The 19,569-nt window shown below is 35.3% G+C and overlaps 1 protein-coding gene across 15 annotated transcripts in view; it reads left to right on the forward strand.

Annotated features, from left to right (window-relative positions):
• Positions 1 to 19,569, forward strand: part of LOC106039565 (uncharacterized) — a 506,901-nt gene that overhangs the window by 72,448 nt on the left and 414,884 nt on the right. For 5 of the 15 annotated variants that reach the window (XR_010834540.1, XR_010834547.1, XR_010834550.1 and 2 more), the window contains exon 6: positions 7,263 to 7,389. The exons of 9 other annotated variants lie outside the window; for them this stretch is intronic. The gene's annotated coding sequence lies outside the window, so the exon portion shown is untranslated. Of the gene's footprint in view, positions 1 to 5,132; positions 5,275 to 7,262; positions 7,390 to 19,569 lie in introns of all 15 variants that reach the window. One more of the 15 variants, XM_067004433.1, reaches the window with a different exon arrangement.

Below are 19,569 nucleotides of genomic sequence, written 5' to 3' on the forward strand. Positions count from 1 at the left end.
AAAATTATTTTAGTGAAGATGAAGAAAGGTATTTCCTACTTTTTTTTGTGCATGGAAAATGTTTGGCACCAGAGGTTGCGAGATACTCTGCTTTAAAATCTAAGAAATGGAAAATGAAATTCTGAAGAAAATGAAATTCTGATTGGCTAAAACCAGGTTGTTTAAATTTATTCAGCAAGTTATTTTATTCTGTGTAAAGTTAGAAAACAGAAAAGATTAAGTTCTGAGCAACATTTGGATAGGTAACACACTTTCTTAGACAACTTCAGTAAAGTCAATAAAACTCATGACAAGGATAGTTTTGATATCTTCGTGCTCTTATTGATACATTAGTGAACATGCTAATAGCAAGTTTGGAAGGGATTTCAGTTCCCTTAAACAAATTGCAGATATTAAATAGTTTGTGTCTTTCTTACTTCTTTCTATAAAAACAAACAAACAAAAAAAAACACCTTGTTGAAAACTATTAAAAGTTAAAATTTGTTCTAGGCATAAAATATAGTTACAGTCTTTTCACATTAAGGAAACATCTGCTTGTTTTAAAAGCTCAAAATTTACCAACCTAACTTTAGGGCACTATCTGTAGTAAAAATCAGAAGTTAAAGTACTGTGGCATAAATACTGTTGCATATAAAAGTCGGTAAAAATCTGTAATGCCTTTTAAATTTGTATTGCAAAACTGTGTCCCGTTTTCCTCTGTCCTCTGAATGCAAAGCATTCATTTATTAGGTTGTATAAAAACATGTCAGACCTGACTGAATGGCAGATGTATTTCACTCCAACCACTTGCCATTGTTCTAATGCCTTCTGATTTGAGCAGATCTATTGATGTTGGCTCTTTTTATATTCTACTGTAGGATTTTACTTCTCAAAAGAAGCATAACTAGAATGACTTATATACAAACGTTTTGTCTGTTGTTTTCACTTATGTTGTTCTCCAGTATTTTTCTTATGATTGCCTTTTGCTTCAGAAATCACTCATACCTCTATTTCCGGGTTTAGACATGTTGTACAAAATACACCAAAGCCAACAGTATAATCTGCTCAAATTCTTGCTATCTTGTTGTCTTTGGTTTCAGAACAATACAACTGTAAAGAAACTTGCATGTTTGCTTTATTGTCTATCTGGAGATTCAGAGAAGAAATAATTCTAGCAAAAAAAACCCTGCTGGTAAAAGTGATTTTTATTTATTTATTTATTTTTAAGCATTATCTGATGAGGTTTCCACTTTATTTAAATATGAAATCATTTGGGAAACCTTTTGATTTACCTGAAAGTTATCTTGGAGCATAGAATAATTTAGATTGAAATCAACAATTTCTTGAGGTCTTCTAATCCAAATCCCTTTTTCAAAGATGAGTTAACTATGTCAGGGTGCTTAGGTCTTATCCAATCAATTCTGAATATCTATGAGGTCAGATATTCCACAGCATTTTTGGTTCGCTGTTTCAATATTCAACCACTTTCAGATCTCCAACTAGGTCTTCTTTCGTTGTAAATAGGAGGTCCAGCAGAGCATTTGCACACACTGGCTCCTTGATCAACTCTGTTACAAAGTTATCACTGATGGACTCCAAAACCCTCCTGAATGCAGGTGCCCTGCTGCTTTGCCCTTCCAGCAGATACTGAGATGGTGAAAGTACGCCATGAGGACCAGAGCTTGCAAACATGATGCTTCTTCCAGTTATCTGAAGAAGGTTTCATGTATATCTTCTTGATCAGTTGATATTTAGCAGACAACCACCACAATGTTATCCATGTCGGTCTGTTCTATAAAGCTGCCCAAAAGCTCTCAGCTGGCTCACCACCTTCCCTGGGCAGAGCTCCATGCACTACTGCTGCTCTCCCACATACAGGACAGCTCCCCTTTTTGCTTTCCTGCCCTTCTTAAATCACCTGTATCCATGCATCATAGCTCTCCAGTTGTGTGAGCTGTACCACCATATCTCTGTGGTGACTTTTTTTTTTTTTTTGGAAGTAGATAAATAAAAATAAACAAGATTTCCTAGGAGGGTGTAGGTTTCTTGTCTTCAGAGTATCTGCCAGGAACTAAAGGTGCTCTTAATCTTAGAGCTCATCAGATGTTTGCCACATCATCTTTTTCATATTACAAGGGCATAAAAATCCAACCCACTTATGGAAAACAGTAATGGAACTATTCTAAAGGCATCCAAGTGGATGTGCATTTTTCTCTTTGTAGGATGAATTAACTTTTTTTTTTTAAAAAAAAAGTCTCAATTCCTTTACATTTCCTACTCTCTGGTTCTGTCTAAAGCAATTGTCATGGCTTTTTTGTTGTTCTGTGTTTTTTGTTTTCCCCTTTTGATATTTAATATTGCTGTGGTGATTAACACTATGTGCACTAATGAAGTTCTGCATTAGATCATTCATTTTCACTTTAGGTAGTGGAGCAGATGGTTCGGACTAACAGTTTTACTCTTGAGTCTGCAGTACAGTAACAGGGAAAAATGTATTGAAAAAAAATGCATCTTCTAAGTTAATGTTAATTGTTAGATTCATCTTTGCCTACAAGGAAATACACTGTTCTTTTAGAGAATGAGAGAAAATAAAAGCTATTGAGCTAAAATAAGAGAAAGGGCCATATCAGGAATCTCTTCAGGTCTGGTAGAAACAATGGCTTCTGGTGAAGGAGGCTGCCCAGGTGTGGTAGAAAATAGAAAAATATATTGTGTTAACTTCTTATTATGAAGATGTCTAAGGGTTAGGTAAGAGCTTAAGCAATGAAGAATCAGCCTAAACTTCACCCATTTCGGGTTAACAAAGGGAAGGCATTTTCTTTGTGAATTTATTTTCCCTGGATGAGTTCAGTTGAGAAGCCTTTGAATTTAAGGGCCACCTGATACAGCCTAAGCATAGTAAATTCATTGTATGAATCATCAGGAGAGGTGTGAAGCAAAGATATTTCATGGCTGTGCCTTTGTTGTCATAGCTTTGAGAGCTGTTCTCAGCTACTCCGAGAACCTCTATTAGCATGAAACTATGCAAATAGTTTTGACATTGTCTGAAATGGGAGGGAGTATATTACTACTTCATATACAGTAGCAGTAACAATAATTAAAACAGTGGTATGATAGCTATTGCCTTTGATTTTAAGCCAGGTTTTCTAGATTCTTCATGCAGTGAAGGCAGAAACAAAACCACTTGTTTTACTTGGGATGCTAGGAAAGAAGAAAATCAAAGATCTTGTTACATTTTTAAATGACTATTAAGTTCTAACACTTGTTATTTTTTCTATGGCGAAGTTTAATTTATTCAATGAGTGGGTACATATGGAACATGCAAGGTATACTTTCCTCAAAGTGCAAAGCTGTTTTACTGTCTGTGCCTGTGTTCATGAAAGTTCATGTTGCAACAAATGCGTAACATAGTGTAAAGCATGCAGTACCCATTACGATTCTTTATTGGAAGTGATTGCTGTTGATTGATTTATGTTGTAGATTGCTTAAGGTGTATCTAACAGGATAGAAGGCTGAAGAGTTCATAGTCTTGATAATATTGTCCCTGGAAACATTAAAACATCCAATATTTTAGTTAAGTAGATTAGCATTAGCTATGCTTTTATAAAGTACCATTTTGCAGGACAAGTTAAACAGTGTGAGTTGAACTGCTGACTGCACCAAAGAACTCTGAAGTTTAACACAGGTTTAACACAGCTCCCCCTTTCTGTTTTAATGTTAATAACTGTCTTTGAACAATAAAATAGCAGCTGTACTCACATTTGCGGTAGTGTTGCTTCTTAATTTTGTAATACTCCTGTTTAACATAAGCTCTTGTTTGGCTTGAAGCACTCTTGTGATGCACTTTTTCTTTTGTTCATTTGGGTTATGTATCCCAAAATCTAAGCATTAATCACCTTTTTAGCTGAAAAGTTGTACTAATCTTTAAAAATGCTAGAGCATTTTGGACAGTCTGTTTGCTATGTAACTAACAGTGTAACTGTCTGATTTTATGAAAACAGTTGCACTTTTTGAAGTATTCAGTTTTCAAAAGTCAAAGAACTCTCCACAAAGAAAAAAAAAGTAAGAACTGTGGGTTGATTTAATAATTAAATAAAATTGTAACTGATATTAAAACACACAAAGAATGTGTTCATTTTGAAACAAAGAAATTTCTTTGCATTTTTCAGTACCAAATATTGGCATAATTAAACTGATTTCCCATGACATTTTTTCTGAAGGACAAATATTCCATCAAAATTTCTTGGAAAAACTGTAATCCCAACTGCTTTAGATAACACGTAACTGCTGATATTCATGTCATTTAGCTGTGGAATACCATCGTTCTGATTAGATACCACTTGGTATGTTCTGTGTGCAGGTCTCCGATCCCCATAGTTGTCCCCACCGGAGTTACCTTAGTAATGTCTGTGTGCTTCTCTTACACCTTTCTGATATTTGTTGATCCCCATGTTACTAAACACTTCCACTCAGTATCTGTTAAAGGAGCATAAGGATTCAATTCTTCATTTATATTTCAGTCCATATCTGGAACTTCCTTGCCTATGAGCAATAAAACTTAACTTTGATACCAGATGTACTTAAATTTATATTCAGGGTTATACAAAGAGGTGTCTGGAAAGAGTATTGACAAGAAATTGTTTCTTCATTTTTGTTTAGCCTTGGCTAAAGTTGCTTCCTATGAAACATAAACTTTCATTGACTTAAAAAGGAGCATAACTTGTTATTACTGTCAACCAAATTATCATTAACGTTTAGGAACCTACTTTAAGGTTACTTAGCAGATTTCCCCTATTTTGTATCCTTATTTCATGTCTGCATTTGATTATACTAATTAAGGAACTGTATTAAAAGATTTTCAGATTAATGAATTTCTAGCACACTTTAAATCTTTTCTGTAGTATTGTGATGATCCTCCATCAGATGGTGCTATTAGGATTTAAGATGAAAACCTAGTCTGGCTTGCACTTATGAAAACTGTCAGATCTTCATCCTGTTTGTCATTTTCTATTTTAATTTAATTAGTGGAGCTTTATTGGAAGTTTTTGTATTGTTCATACACTGAAGAAAGCTGTGTGTGAACATATGGTAAATGACAAATTTGCTACTGATTTGAAAACGTGCCTTTCAACAAGTTTTATTAAATGTTTTAGAGACTGGAATAAGATTTCACCTTCAGTCTTATCAGTTCTATGAAGTAAGCCAAAATCCCACACTATCCTCCTCTGAGTCAAAAAGGATTGCTCAAGTATTCTTGAAAGCTGTTTCTGCTACTGACATCTGCATGATGTTCAGGTAATTGTTCATGTAAGAGGGTATTGTTTAGAAACCAGTTTGTACAAAATGATACTACTTGCTTTCCCCATTCAGCAGTGGTTTACAGTTTGCTTCCAGAAGTAATCTGAGAACAGAAGTGATTTGATCTCTGACCATAGTGCCTCACAAGGAGCTTCTTCCCCCATGTACTCTTATGATAACTGGAACAGTAAGAATGGTTGGTGTATTTCCCTAGCAGCTCCCTGTATTTAAACATTTAAAATTATATAAAAACAAATTTCAGTTTGCAATAGCAGCGATAACAGTTTACTTTTGACAGCAGTGATGGCTGTAGGGCCAACATTCAGCTCTACCTTACTGACCTCCAATTCTGCCTGGCACTTCAGTACTACTGTTTTATGCGCATGTACATTTTTTCATAACAAAATCATTGTCTCTAACACAAATGTATATCCTTAAGGATATATGTGTAGACTGTTAATTATTATGTTACCAGCAAGCATTTAGAAATTTCATAATACACAATTACTTTACATGGTGTTAAAAATCAGCAGTCAGAACTCATGAGGAACTATGGGCAAAAATTCCTACTGACCTTTTCTGATCTTGCTTTCATACTCCACAGAGAATTTGATTTTATGATAAACATTTTTTCCTGTAGAATATGTTGTTTTTACCAAAGTACAAAGTTGTATCCTGTTTCCAGTGAAGTTAATGTGAAAGTTCTCTTTAATCTTAGTAGGAAAGAGTTTGTACTGTAAGAAAAGCTGACAGATAAGACATTCCTTCTGAAGGACTTTTTATTTTTTAAATTGTTTTTTTTAGAAAGTTTGTGGTTGTCTAGTTTATTTTCTAGGCATAAGAACTGAACAAATTATAATACACCTAAATCAAACTGCATTTGACATTTATTATGTTCTGACTGGTTTTTATCGGTGTGACATAAAATGATGTTTATTGTTATCAAGAACGTTACTAATTTTACAGCATTTTCTGAGTAGAGAAGTGGTCTCATGAATATTCTATAGTGAGGCTTTGGACTGAATTATAACATTGCTCCCGCTGGACAATTTTATTATATTTTTTAATTCCAGTGTTTGTTCTTCACTAAGCAGAACATAATTCATATAAAATTTTCATTTCATTAGTGTAGAAAATGATCTTGAAGTGATCTTTACCTAATGCACAAAGTCATTACATGATTGAACTTGTTAGTGCTTTTACATGCTTTGAGATTCTATAGTGTAATATAAAATGTTATTATTACCTCATGGTGTACAGTAAATGAGATACGCAAATGCCTATAATGGCTATGCATGGTTTGATTATAATGTATGACACAAACATTTTTAAAGGTGTAATATACTTCTGTGTGCATTAGAGTCCTGAAACAATGCACACAGTGAAAAGTCATCTTCAGCAAACTCTAATAGATGTTACCTGTTGTTATGCAAAATAATAAAATGCACAAAGCACAAGATACAGGTTTTCTTTTAAGACTGCTGGAATTAGGAAAAGGCTAAGTCATTTATTGTAATCCAGTAGAAAAACTTAGCTTGAATGCAAGAGCAGTCTTAAAAGATAAACTGCTATAAGTTTTTTGTGTGCGTGTATGGATATTTCAAGTATTTCGTTACACTGGATGAGAAATAAAAGGTCATTTTTAAAGACAAAGTATTATAAATATAAAAGTAACACTTCAATTACTTGTTTCCATCAAATAATTTCAAAGAGCAGCAATAGTTTATTCTGTAACTGGCAGCAGATGCACCCCTTCTATAATTGAATTGTTCAGTCATTTGAAAGCTCTGTGTAACGTAGTTTTTGCACTCTAAAAACAAATAGACCATTTTTCCCTCTTCCCATAATAGAGAAAAATGAGTGAGGTATCCCACTGTGTAGTCATATGGGACATATTTAAATACTGTTCTTCTGAAGACAAATTTGGATAAAATGCAGAATTGTAGTTAACTTAAGGCTTATGCCTCTGATATTCTCTCTTGTAGGTACCGACCAAAATATAATGCCATATTATGCATCAAATCTTTGGTGTGGGGCAATATGGGGACATGTTAACAGAAAATTACAGCCTTTTACTTCTAAGGTGCTTATTCAAATCAATCCCTGATGAAGGTGAGAAATTATATATGGAGGTAGGTCTGTTTACTAGTGTTCTGCCTAACACAATTTCATATAATGCATTATTTTGCTGGCCAAGTACTCCATGTTTGTGTGACCACAAAGTGATGTGACATTTGCTACTTTTTGAAGTTTGTCTGGGATATACTGTGAATGTAAGCTCTTATTCTGCAAATGTAGTGGGAAATAAATGTATGAAAGATATTTCACAGATGTTTTAAAATACTTAAATATTGGTACTTGTAGGGATGCACTTTACAAATTTGACTTTTTACTTTAAGTAAATATTTTTCCTTTGTAACAACACATTGCTCAAGTTTACCCAGTGTTAATGGATAAACATCATGTAAACGCAATTCAAGCTGTGACTTATTTACTCAATTTTACCACAGCCAGTGCTCTGAATAATGCTACTATTGTGTGAGTGGTCATCTAGGGCAGCTATGAGTATTTCTTTTTTCTTTCTTATTAAATGGGTTTTAAGTCCAGCAGATGTTTTTATATTAACTATAATTAGAGCCCCTGATACAAATATCAATTCAAACAAGGCCATGCAAATATTTTCATTTCAACCATCTCTGTAATATAAAAAAGAGCAAGGAATAGTTACTATAAGGTTCTTTAAAATCCTGATAGTGATTCTTACAACTAATTTTGGCAAGCTCTGCATTGCATATAATTGATACATATCCAATATATAGCATGTTGCTAAACAAAAAACAATTTGGGGTTGCTCTTGGTAACTAGACCGTGTTGAAAACATGAATCTAGAAATGCTAAAAGTCAAGGAAAAAGGATTCATCTAGCAAATTTCAAAGTTTCTGATTAATACAGCTTTATAAAGAGTTACTTTTACTCTTGCAGTTTTTGTCACAGAAATAATTTTCTTCTTTCCTATTCTCATATAGAGATACAAAAGAAATGGAAATTGATATAAGTCCTTCAGTCCTGAACTGAAAGAAAAGTACCTCTGTAATTTTGAAAAGGCATGCAGTGTCACCTAGTACACCTTTTTTTTTTACAGATTAAATTATAATATAGGAAATGCCCAGCATCCCTGAACTGATTTTTCAGTGTATTAAGTATCTATACAAAGATGTAATAATGTATCTTATGTGGAAGTCAAACACAAAAAGCAAAAATTAATTACTTAACACATTAAAACTGGAAAATACACAAGTTTTCGAGTCTGGAATTGGTGAGTTTTTGTGGTGTATCTCTGTAGACTTGAATATCATGAGAAAGAAGCAAATGTGCCACTTCTCAATAAAGAAGAGCTGAAAAAGTTTTCTATAAAAATTGTGAAATAACACATTCTGGACTTCCATAAGGAGTGACTTTACATGATATGAATGTTTACAAGTAAACTATAAAATGTTTGAAAAGTAAGTTTGTACCAATACTGATTTGTGAGGCTGTATGCCACCAGCTGAAACAGAAGCTTTAAAATACATTTTTATTGTGTTTGATACTGCTTGAGATACTAGTTAGTATTATAGCCAGATACTAAATAGCGTTATAGCTTTGGGCTGATTTCACAGTGTTTAAGGGAACAACTCAAAATATTTCTCATGGTTAAATCTTGCTTTAGGCAACAAGCAAAAACAACAACAAAAAAAACATTTTCAGAATAGCTCAAAGATAAATAATTTCAATAGTTCTTCCTAAAATGGTGAAAATGTCACGTGGATAGCAGAAGCTGGTAACTCTGATATATGTGTAACGTTGTGTGTGTTTCTTGGACCTCCACATGAGAAAAACTGATGGAATAATAATCAAAATCTATCAAAATAAGGCCAGAAAAGCATACTAAAATTACTGATTTTGATTTTGTTTTATTTTATTTTATTATCTGGTTTTTAAGAGTTTAAGGCTCAGGCTTTCACATATCCCTCTCGGATGTTGTTTTGCCTGATCTACGTTTTCTCGAGTACTTGGGCAATATTGCAGCTGGTGCAGAAAGTGCTAACCTGGCTGGTTAACACAAAGGAAACCTGTGTAAAGTTTCACTTCATCTTTTCAAGGATAAGTGAAACCCTGGAATTTCTTTTGTGTGATTTTGAATGTTGATGCACATATAAAGTAATGTCAGTAAGACATTAAACTATTTCACTTTAGTGCCAAATATACTGAAAACAAATAGCGCTTTCGATATATGGTTCAATGTAATTACATTCCTAGAAGATGTAGGGGTGACCTAAGCCTTTTTTTTTGCAGAAATTATTAAGGAAATCAAGGGATCTGTGTACTGTTAAGTCACTGAATTACTGTGTGAGTACAGAAGAGTTGTACAAGAAGCAAAAGTGAAACATTGGGAGCAATGTCCTTTCCAAAGTCATGCTTACAGATGGGGAAATAAGCAGTATTAGCTCCACTATATCAGGCAGTGTTTGTCACCATTTCCTTGCAGAGGGTGCTAGAATTATTTCAAGAATAACAACACAGTAAAAAAGAAAAACAAGCTAAAAAACAGCAACGTAATTACCACATCAGTTGGTCAAATGATGTGAGTCATGAAAAGTATGGTGACATAAGTAGCTTTCAGATCTCAGTGTCAGACCTAGTTGTAGCAGAGAGATTTTTGGGTAGCACCCACTGCTATGGCATATTATGGCTTAGCGAGTATCTTTAGACCCTGGCTACATTGCACAGGCTCACTAATCTGCTGTAAACAGTAGAATTTAAATGGTTCATTAAAAGGCATTCTGTGATTTTTCACCACAATCAAAAGAAAATACTTTGATGGAGTTCAGTGTTATCCTTGTTGGGCAAATTAAAATTCCTGTGTAGGGATCGGGAGGTGTAGCTTAGATTAATATCCTATAGAAGGAAGAACATATTATCTTCCACAGTCTAATGCCTTTACCTGAGCCAGCAGTTCATGATGCTGTGAACTGCTGGATTCAAGTGACCTTTCCCAGTGATATTCACAGCAAGTGGTAAGAATAACAAGTACACACACAAAGATGCTCTGAAACTTTCTCCCCACTCTTTTTGACATTATTACTTCATTATATTTAAAGACTTCTTGCAACAATGGCTGCCAGCAATATTCACACAGCAACAATTTGATGACTAGTACCACACCACTGCATGCAATTTCATTATAACTAAAAAGACAGAAAAAGGCTGTCTCTGCCCTATTATGGCAAGATGGTGCTTTTTATATTCCTCTGGGATAAATTCTTATTGTATTGCCACAGTGGCTACACTCCATTAATACTTTATAAAGTCGTTCTCTGGGAGGCTACTGTGTCAGAATTTCATTCGGTAACTGCTACTTCAGTTTCACCCAGATTAATTCATTCCTCTGAGTTCTGGTCCACGTGCTTCTTGTTGAATCCATAATAATCAGAGATAATCCTGAGAACAATTGCCACTGAATCAGCAGGTCTGCTCTTAGATAAAATCATATAGATTCTCGGAACCCGTTATCTTCAGCTGAAATTGATTGATATGAAATAGGGGTAGAAAATGCATTTTTTCCTGTACAATGAATCTTAATTGTATATAGCTTTCCTACTTATTTGGATGAAAACCTGAATTACCAATGTGATTTTAAACAGGATTAGGTATTCCATTTTGGTGAATGCTGATATACATTTCGTGCATACTCTGCTTATGTTCTTTGCAGAATGAGGCAGATAATAAATGCTTTATTTATATGAGACTGCCTCTGTGCTAGTGTTTGGCAATACCATAAGTGGTTACTTGGTCTGTCTGTCTTTTATAGGGATTTACATAATGCAGAGAAATTTACTATTACTTTAACCTGGGTAAAGTTAATTATCTTAATATTTGTAATCTTGTTTTTGTGCTGGCCTTCTGAACAAAAACGTCCAATAGACTCATGGCTTTAGAGCTCTAATGTATTCAGTGAAAATTAAAACCTTGCTAGATAAATATAAATGTATTTTAAATAAGACCTTGCTGTAATAAATTTATAAAAGGCTGTTTCTAAAACAATTTCAGCAAGTGTTAAAACAGCAGTAATACAGGACACTTGCCAGTTGTTAAAATCCAGCCTTATGAATTGCCTAATGACTCTAGTGGCTTCTGAAGAAACAATACCTACCACCATGATGTATTTTCTTTCAAGCATTCTGCCACATTTTCTGTGGTTGTGATTGTTGTATCTTACTATTGCTCTTTCTGTGGGAAATCCTGATAGCTGGAGACAGTAACTTGGCCTAATCTATGGAGTCACAAATCTGTTATCTCCTGATAAGACTTGAAAAAGTGTGTGAAAAAAGCACCAAAAGACAAGTTCTGCCCTTGGTACATGACTGACCTGTGTCTTTTGAAAAAGCACTAAGTAGCTAATGCATTATTTTCCAGCTGGACCTGATGAAAGTCCATTTTTTTCTGGATTAATCTATTTGTATTATATGTGAGAGAATGAATTTGCATATTAATGGATGAATTTTGCTGCAAAATACCAAATATGTGCCAATATGTATTTAAAACCTATTTAAAATTTATACAGGTATACTGTATTTAAAATGTATACGTATTCAGTCTATCTGCCCTAATGATAATAGTATATAACAAAATGAATCAGCAAATTAATGGATAGGAAAATAGTTTGTAGTGATTGGTTGTGCTAAACAGCTTTGTGTTCTCTTTTAGGTTGATGCATGTTCTGTGTTGTGTTTTGGGAAAACTGTTATTCATTCCTGGCATAAGGAATTCTTTCTCACCCTATAGCTATACTGATTAAATAAGTAAATAAATAATAGCATTTCACTTTAAATGTGGTGATAAAAATTCCCACAAGCTACTTTCTTGTTTTGTGAATACAAAAAATGCCTGTTGAGCTTCAATAGAATTTTACCTCTTTAAATGGATTGTTGATTGAAGTGTATTCTTCCTTCTTCTCCTCCTTTTTGAACCAAAATGTAGGTTTAAACCTCTAAAAGTGTGGGGTCAATGCTAATTTTAAATTTAGACTTTTAAAATTCCATATTATTGTATGAATTGGATTTCATAGAATTCTTATTTTGAATATTATAATCTTTTGGATAAAAATTGTGTAGACTAATATTGAAGTTTCAATAAGCTGCCTTTTCAGTCCTTTAATTAAAGAAATTACTTGCAATTTCTGGAAATTTGAATGTTGGCCATCTACAGTAAGCTACTAACTACTGCTGAAAAGGCAACAAGCCCTTATAGGAAAGGTTTTCTTGTGCTCAACTGAGGAGCTAAAATAATGGCTTCAACTGGAGGAACATTTTACATATTTATGTGATACTTTGGTATAATCCTGAGGAATGTACTGTACAGCCACATAAAATGCAATGTTCTTAATTTTTTGTACTTCTGCAATGCTCAGTAAAGTTTTTGGTATTGTTAATCAAGAAGATATCTTCCTTCAGTATCTTCCAGACAGCAAGTATTCCCTAGTGTGTGCTTAACTTGAAAGAAATCTTATCTGCTCTCTGCTGACAGTCTTTTCCATTTATCACCGCAGTCTGACAGGGGTGACCCGTAAGTACAAGAACTTGTCGCATTTTTTTTTGCTTTTTGCTGTGTGTCTCAGAGTGTTTTTCCAGTCAAGCTGGGACAATTCCCCTAAGAAACAAAGACAGCTATCATCAAAATCCATATAGATTTTTTTTTCTTTGTTGCCTATGTTCCTCTGAGATCATCTGACCTTTTTGTTTCAGAATTTGTCACTTGTTTAAGAAGTGTCATGTTGTTAATCCTTCATGTGCTGAAGTGGTGGTCACACTGGAAGTCCAAGAGTCCTGCCGAGCCAGCCTTTGGCGGTATCTTCTAACAATACACTGAAGATAGCAGTATTGGTCATGGCTGGAGGGTATCTTGCGGTGCTCAATATAAGTAACGGCCAAGTTTAGCTCAGGAGGTCTGGACAGGCTGAATTCAGAATGCTCTGAGGAGGAGGAAGCATGGAACTTTAGAAGGAGTCTGTTTTTTAAGGAAAGTGTTTGATAACATTGAGGTTTCAAATAGCAAAACCCCATGACTCTCAAGTGCATATTGCTTTTTGGCTTGCTTCCTCCTGCATTCTGGTACTGGCTGCTTCTTTCCATTTTCTTTTTTCCTTTGGTGCGTTGACCTTGTTAAAACTAAAAAAAGTTTTTTCAAATTTTTATGGATTTTTTGTAAGAATATTCAAAGGAAATGAGACTTGAGCTGAAAAACCCTTGTTTTTCCTCTTAAAAAGACGAACACCTTTATATTTTATATAATTGATCTAGTGAGTAGTCATTAAGCTTTCAAGTATTCCTTATCTACATCACATATTTTAGAAATAAAAGCCCTGTTGGCAAATTGTTATTAGACTTTGTTGCTATTTTTAAATTGACTGACAGAGACTTGCACTGTATTAAAGGTGAAGATAAATGAAACCAAATAGGCTGTATTAATGGCAGTCCAGTGTTCAGTGTAAGTCTTTTTTTTTTTTTTTTTTTTTTTATCCCCCACGTAGAAAAAATCCTTTGGACTCTGAGCAAGATCTGTAAATGCTTTTAGTGGAGCTCTGCTACAGTGAAACCCCTGATACAGTGAGGGAAACACTGAATCCACCTGGGTGGCTGTGTCCTGCCCCAGGGTGGAATTGTGGTTACTGGAAGAGAAGCCCAGTCTGTCCAGAGCTGCTCTGCCCATGGCCTGCTGAGCTTAACCTCGTTGGGATTGTCCAATGCAAATTTGAAGTAGATGGAACAATAAATCAAATGCAGTTGTTGTTCTGCACTGAGGGTAAGGGCAGGGGGCTGAGGGAAGCAGTGGCACAGCATACTGTCTGGATCTTAGTAAGAAATACCTGACAAGTGGCTTAATTAGGTGACTACTTTAATAAGAATAAGAGGAGAAATACGGGTAGTGAGTAAATAGCATGATACTTCAGATGCTGGGCACCTTGTGGTTGTGCAGCATCAGATGGAGTCCAGGTGGATTTTCCTGTGGCATGCTGTGTGGAGCGAGCAGATCATGTCTGTGGAGAGAAGCCATCTCTTTTGGTCATTGGATCTATTACAACTTACTCATAAGAAAACAACTCCACTTCTGAAGGATGTTTGCATGAGAACTTCTTGCTGCAGTTTTAAATAAAGGTGAAGCCATGCCAGTGGCACGATCGGCAGCACCAAGCGTGAGCTGCCTGCAGGCTCCTCTGTCACAGTGACCTGGCTGAGCTGTCCTGCAGCCAAGGGGCTTTTGCTGCCCAGCACAGGCCTGCACCTGCTCAGGTTCGCTGCTTAATGGATCACTAACTCCTAAACGTGCCATGCTGTCTTGGTCAGGATCAGTACAGTAATTTTATACAGGAACAACTCTATCTAAAATATTGTATTTGCTTCACTTATTTATAAATCGAGTAGCCCTTATTGAAGTAGATAAATTCATCCCTGTGTCAAAACCATGAGTCTGTGTCAACAAAACTTGTAGATGTTTGTAACCAGGCGGCTTATGTAGGTATCACTGTGAAGTACATCAGTACATCAGAAACTTGTTCCTGTTTCTCAGGCTAGTAGTACAATCATGATACATAGTTACGATTTTCTTTTGGAAAGAAGATGTTTTTATAAATGTCCTCTCATGTTCTCATGGGGAGATATTACTGCAAATGATAGTAGAAGTAGAAGATTTTCTGAAAACAAACAACAACAACAAAAAGCAGCAGAACTCTGGGTTATCTGTAGACATTCTTTTGTTAAAATGTAGTTTTTGGTTTAAGAAAAAGTTTGATACATTTTGCTGTGATGGAATCAACCCTTCTGCTCCAGGGCCTAGTTTTCCTTCTAGTAAAAAATAGTTCCCTTCTAGTTAAAAATAGTTCCCTGCCTTCTTCTAAGCATATCCTACATGTGGAATATCTAAAAATCTTTATTTTCCATTTTCTAGTTAATAATGTAGTTATATAATATGCCTGTGTGCTATGTGTGAATACACTTGTATATGTGGCCTACTACTTCTAGGGGTGCTAGACATAGAGATCTAGGGGCTCACCAGCCATCTGTTAGATGCCTGAGTGGGAGATAGAGGGGGTAGTGTTTAGTGGCTGTTGTGGTTTAACCCGGCTGGCAGCTAAACACCACACAGCCGTTCGCTCACCCTCCCCCCTCCCTCTTTGTGATGGGGGAGAGAAATGGGAAAGAGAAGCCTGGGAGTTGAGATAGAGACAGTTTATTAAGACAGGAAAATAATAATAATGATAATAGTACTATTAATAAAAATGTGTACAAAACAAGTGATGCACAATGCGATTTCTCACCACCCGCTGAACAATGCCTCAGCCTACCCTGAGCAGGCGGCCCCCCACCCCGGCCAGCCACCCCTATATATTGTTTAGCATGACGCCAGATGGTATGGAATACCCCTTTGGCCAGTTTGGGTCAGTTGTCCTGGGTCTGTCCCCTCCCAGCTCCTGCTGCACCCCCAGCCTGCCCGCTGGCAGGACAGAGCGAGAAGCCGAAAAGTCCTTGGCCTGGTGTAAGCACTGCTCTGCAACAATTAAAACATCAGCATGTTATCAGCGCTCTTCTCAGCCTAATCCAAAACATAGCACCCTACCAGCTACTAGGAGGAAAATTAACTGTCCTAACTGAAACCAGGACAGTGGCTAAGCTTCAGTTATTTTTTATGCATTGAGGTGAAATAGCAGTGGACTTGTCTGGGTATAGCTCTCTGGTTTTTCTTTAACGCTACAGACACTGAATAGAGTCATGGCGAGATTGAACGTGCAAAAAATACTGAGCTGTCAAATTGTTCAGCTGTTTGACGTAACTGTAAAATTGTTTGTCATACATCTGTCCTTGCAGTTGTGCTTAGCTTCACCACAAAATTCACAAACATTTGTAACTGAAATAATTTATCTCCATGTCTATTAGTATGTGAGGAAAAGCAGTAGCAAGACCAACTTTTCCTTTAGGGATAGTGTTCATGTGAAGTGATGAAACCTTCACTGAATTAGTAGGTAGGTGGACACCAACAGCCTTGTGCAGGCTGGTTAGTAGACTTTTTTCACAAATAATATCTTTACCTGCAAGACATCCTGCTAAAGTCAGTGTAAGTTATGATACTGAAGTATGGACTAGAAAGGGGAAAAAGCTGTTTTTTTGCAAGGACATATTGCTGCATTAGATAATGCAGTAAAAACCTAAGTGCTTCCAACAAAGGCCACTTTACTGCATTGAAAATGTCATAGATCTCCACAGACCAGCACGATTACTTGAAAAGTGGGATTTCACCTGGGAGACTCAGTTACTTTTATCAGTGGTTAACAATCAATGCTTGTTAATATTTCTGCAAGAGATCCGATGGAGCATATGTGGGGATTTATGATGACCCCTAATATGCTTTGGAATGGGGAAAAGTCACATTTAGTGTCTCTGTTCTCCTCAGTAGTGACATTGGTGAACACAGGTGCTTTGCTATATTGGTTTACCATTAGAACTGCTCAAAAAGAACCTTTATTTGCCATGAACCTTCTGAAATCTCTTACCTGCTGTTGAGTGAAAATAGGACAGGAGATACTCTCAAATTTAAAGTGTTTTCACTCATCCAGGATGTATGAGAACAACACAAAAAGGACAAGGTTCCTGAAGAATAAAGTGGTTAAAAATATTCTGTGAAAATAAGACAGATCCAACTCTATCCTAGCTTTTCCCCATGTTTTTCGATACTGTTGTAAGCAGATGAACTGTCTAAAAGTGTGTGTAAAATTTCGTTAACTTAAATCACTTCAAAGAAGGAAGAGGCTCTAACAATGTCTTTCCTAATGTGAAGTTGAATATTATTTTTGGTAAATAGTTAAAATGCTATTTCTGCTGTTTAATTTATTACGCATTTTTTTCTCTAAAATTTGAGTTTCTCATTTAAGTTTCATCTTAAGTGTACCACCCCAGTTTTCATACAGAATACATTTTAAATATAATCAATCTTGTGTATATATGCTTATAAAAATTCTGTGCAGATAAATCAAATTCAAAGTCTGGGTCTGCAAAGAAGAACATTATTCCAATATCAAATAAATCACACAGTTTATGAGTCTTTTTACTGCACTGCCAGAAGTTATTTACTGAACGATCATGAAATACAGATGGTATTTCACTCATAGTCATAGCTACCTGAACAGGTCAAATATTTTAGTACACAGCTACAGCACCCAACAAGAAAATTTGAATGCTAAATCTAATTACTCTTTGGTATTTCACATATAAGTATAGCTTTTTCTATTCACTGCAAATTAAACATTCTTTGTATTTAGATGCTTTATTAAACAATATATTATTGCACTTTCATCCAGAAGAATCCTAAATTTTAATTAAGTATAAATCCAGACAGGGTCAGTGTTGGTGGTGCAGGTTTAGTACCAACAGTCATGCGTATTCTGTTGACCTTAATGAGTTTGTACAGGTAAGCACAGAGAAAGACAGTGAGCAGTTGTATAAAGCTCAGCCCCATTCTTTGAACTAATACATTATGCGTTGCTAATGTTGAGGGGAAATCTGAAAAACTCAGTGCTCAGTTTAAAACAAACAAAAAAAAACTTTGAAAGGTGAAAAGGTGATTACACGAAGTTTCAATATTTCTGTTAAGGTACTGTGGAATTGTAGTTATTATTGGAGTGTCATATTGATGATATTTACTGTAATTGTGATCAATTTTAGTAATTTAGTGACTGTAGCATCCAGGGATTCATTCATTTGCCATACTATGCACTGTAACTGTACTTGCCCTATTTTCAGTCTAGTGAGATGATGTAAATTCCTTTCTATATGATTATACGATGGTTTTCTGTGGAGTTTGGTTCACATTTGTAGGTCATCTAGTATACTATGGTTCTAAATGTTTGGTATCTGATCATATCATCACAAAAAGGCCATGCGCAGGGTATTTGTGTGTCCTCTACACAGTCTGGAACTTCACCCAGATCTCTTCAGAAAGATTAATGTGTTTTCCTTTGGTGATGGCGCAGACAGGCTCCTTACTGCAGGCTGACAAAAGGAGAAATTAAAATAGGCTAGTCAGCTGTGATGGTACTTAATGACTCTCCTCACTTATGGCCTGTGAGGTTTTCAGCTGCACACTAGATCAAGAGAGGACTAGGATCAAGAGAGGTCCCTCACCCTGTCATTCTGGGAACCGTTGTTAGAGGCCAAAGAACCATTAAGAACATGTCACAATTTCTTTGTACTTCGTTTTATTTGAGGACACAATCTAGTATTTTTTTAAACATTTTTTTCCAAATACACGTAGAATAATCTTTTACAGACTTGCATGAACCCTGCAGAATTATGCCATGACCTGGTAGCTGCAACATATGTTCACATGCTTTTATATAAAGAAATATTTTGTGATGATTTGCCATAAATAGATAAAACAAAAGAATGATGCTCTTTTAAACTGATTTAAGTTTTCCATGAAGATTAATGATTGTGAGGATTTTAATAAATCCCTTATGACAGAACATGTTTTGGTCATAGTAATCAGAACCAGCAGTAATTAATTCAGTCTTGGTGTAGACTTCCTGTAACTTGGTTTAAAAACATTGAGTAAAAACACAAATTTATGATTCAGAATTTCTTTCTATTGAAGCTACTGTTATTTGCAGAGAATGTGATATTTTAAAAAATATGTACTAGATAAGAGTACAAAATGGTTTAATGCAGTAAGTAAACAATGTAAGCAGTTTGTAGTATGAAAGCAAAAAATTAAGTCTTGATGAGCAGACCTCCATTTTTTCCCTGGCTATTTAGCCATCTAAAAAATATGGGGCAGCAAATAGACGTATATAAAATATTTTAAACCCACTTTTGTTTTAGAAATTGCTACTACTTTTTGGTTCATCAAAATCTTAAAAGCTTGCTAAGGTTGATGATAAGACATTGCCTTTAAACTAACTTTAAACTCACCTGTTAATTATCAGTAGAAATTCCAGCTATGCACTTTGTTTTCATTTAATTTGAAATGTAGTCCTGATCCAAACAGTTCATATAATATGTCACTGGCATTTTGTTAACCTTACAATATCCACAGCATTGCTTTGTTCCAGCACTTTATATCACAGTAGTGTATTTAATAAAGTATGAGAAATATATGCATTTTCACTGAGCATGATGCATTATAAAGAGAACCAAAGACGACTGAGATTAGAAATGCTGATTAAAGATTAATTCTGCATTCTGATGTAACGAATATGATCTGTGC

This window comes from Anser cygnoides, chromosome 12 (genome assembly GCF_040182565.1).
Source record: "Anser cygnoides isolate HZ-2024a breed goose chromosome 12, Taihu_goose_T2T_genome, whole genome shotgun sequence".
In the NCBI taxonomy this organism is placed as follows: domain Eukaryota; kingdom Metazoa; phylum Chordata; class Aves; order Anseriformes; family Anatidae; genus Anser; species Anser cygnoides.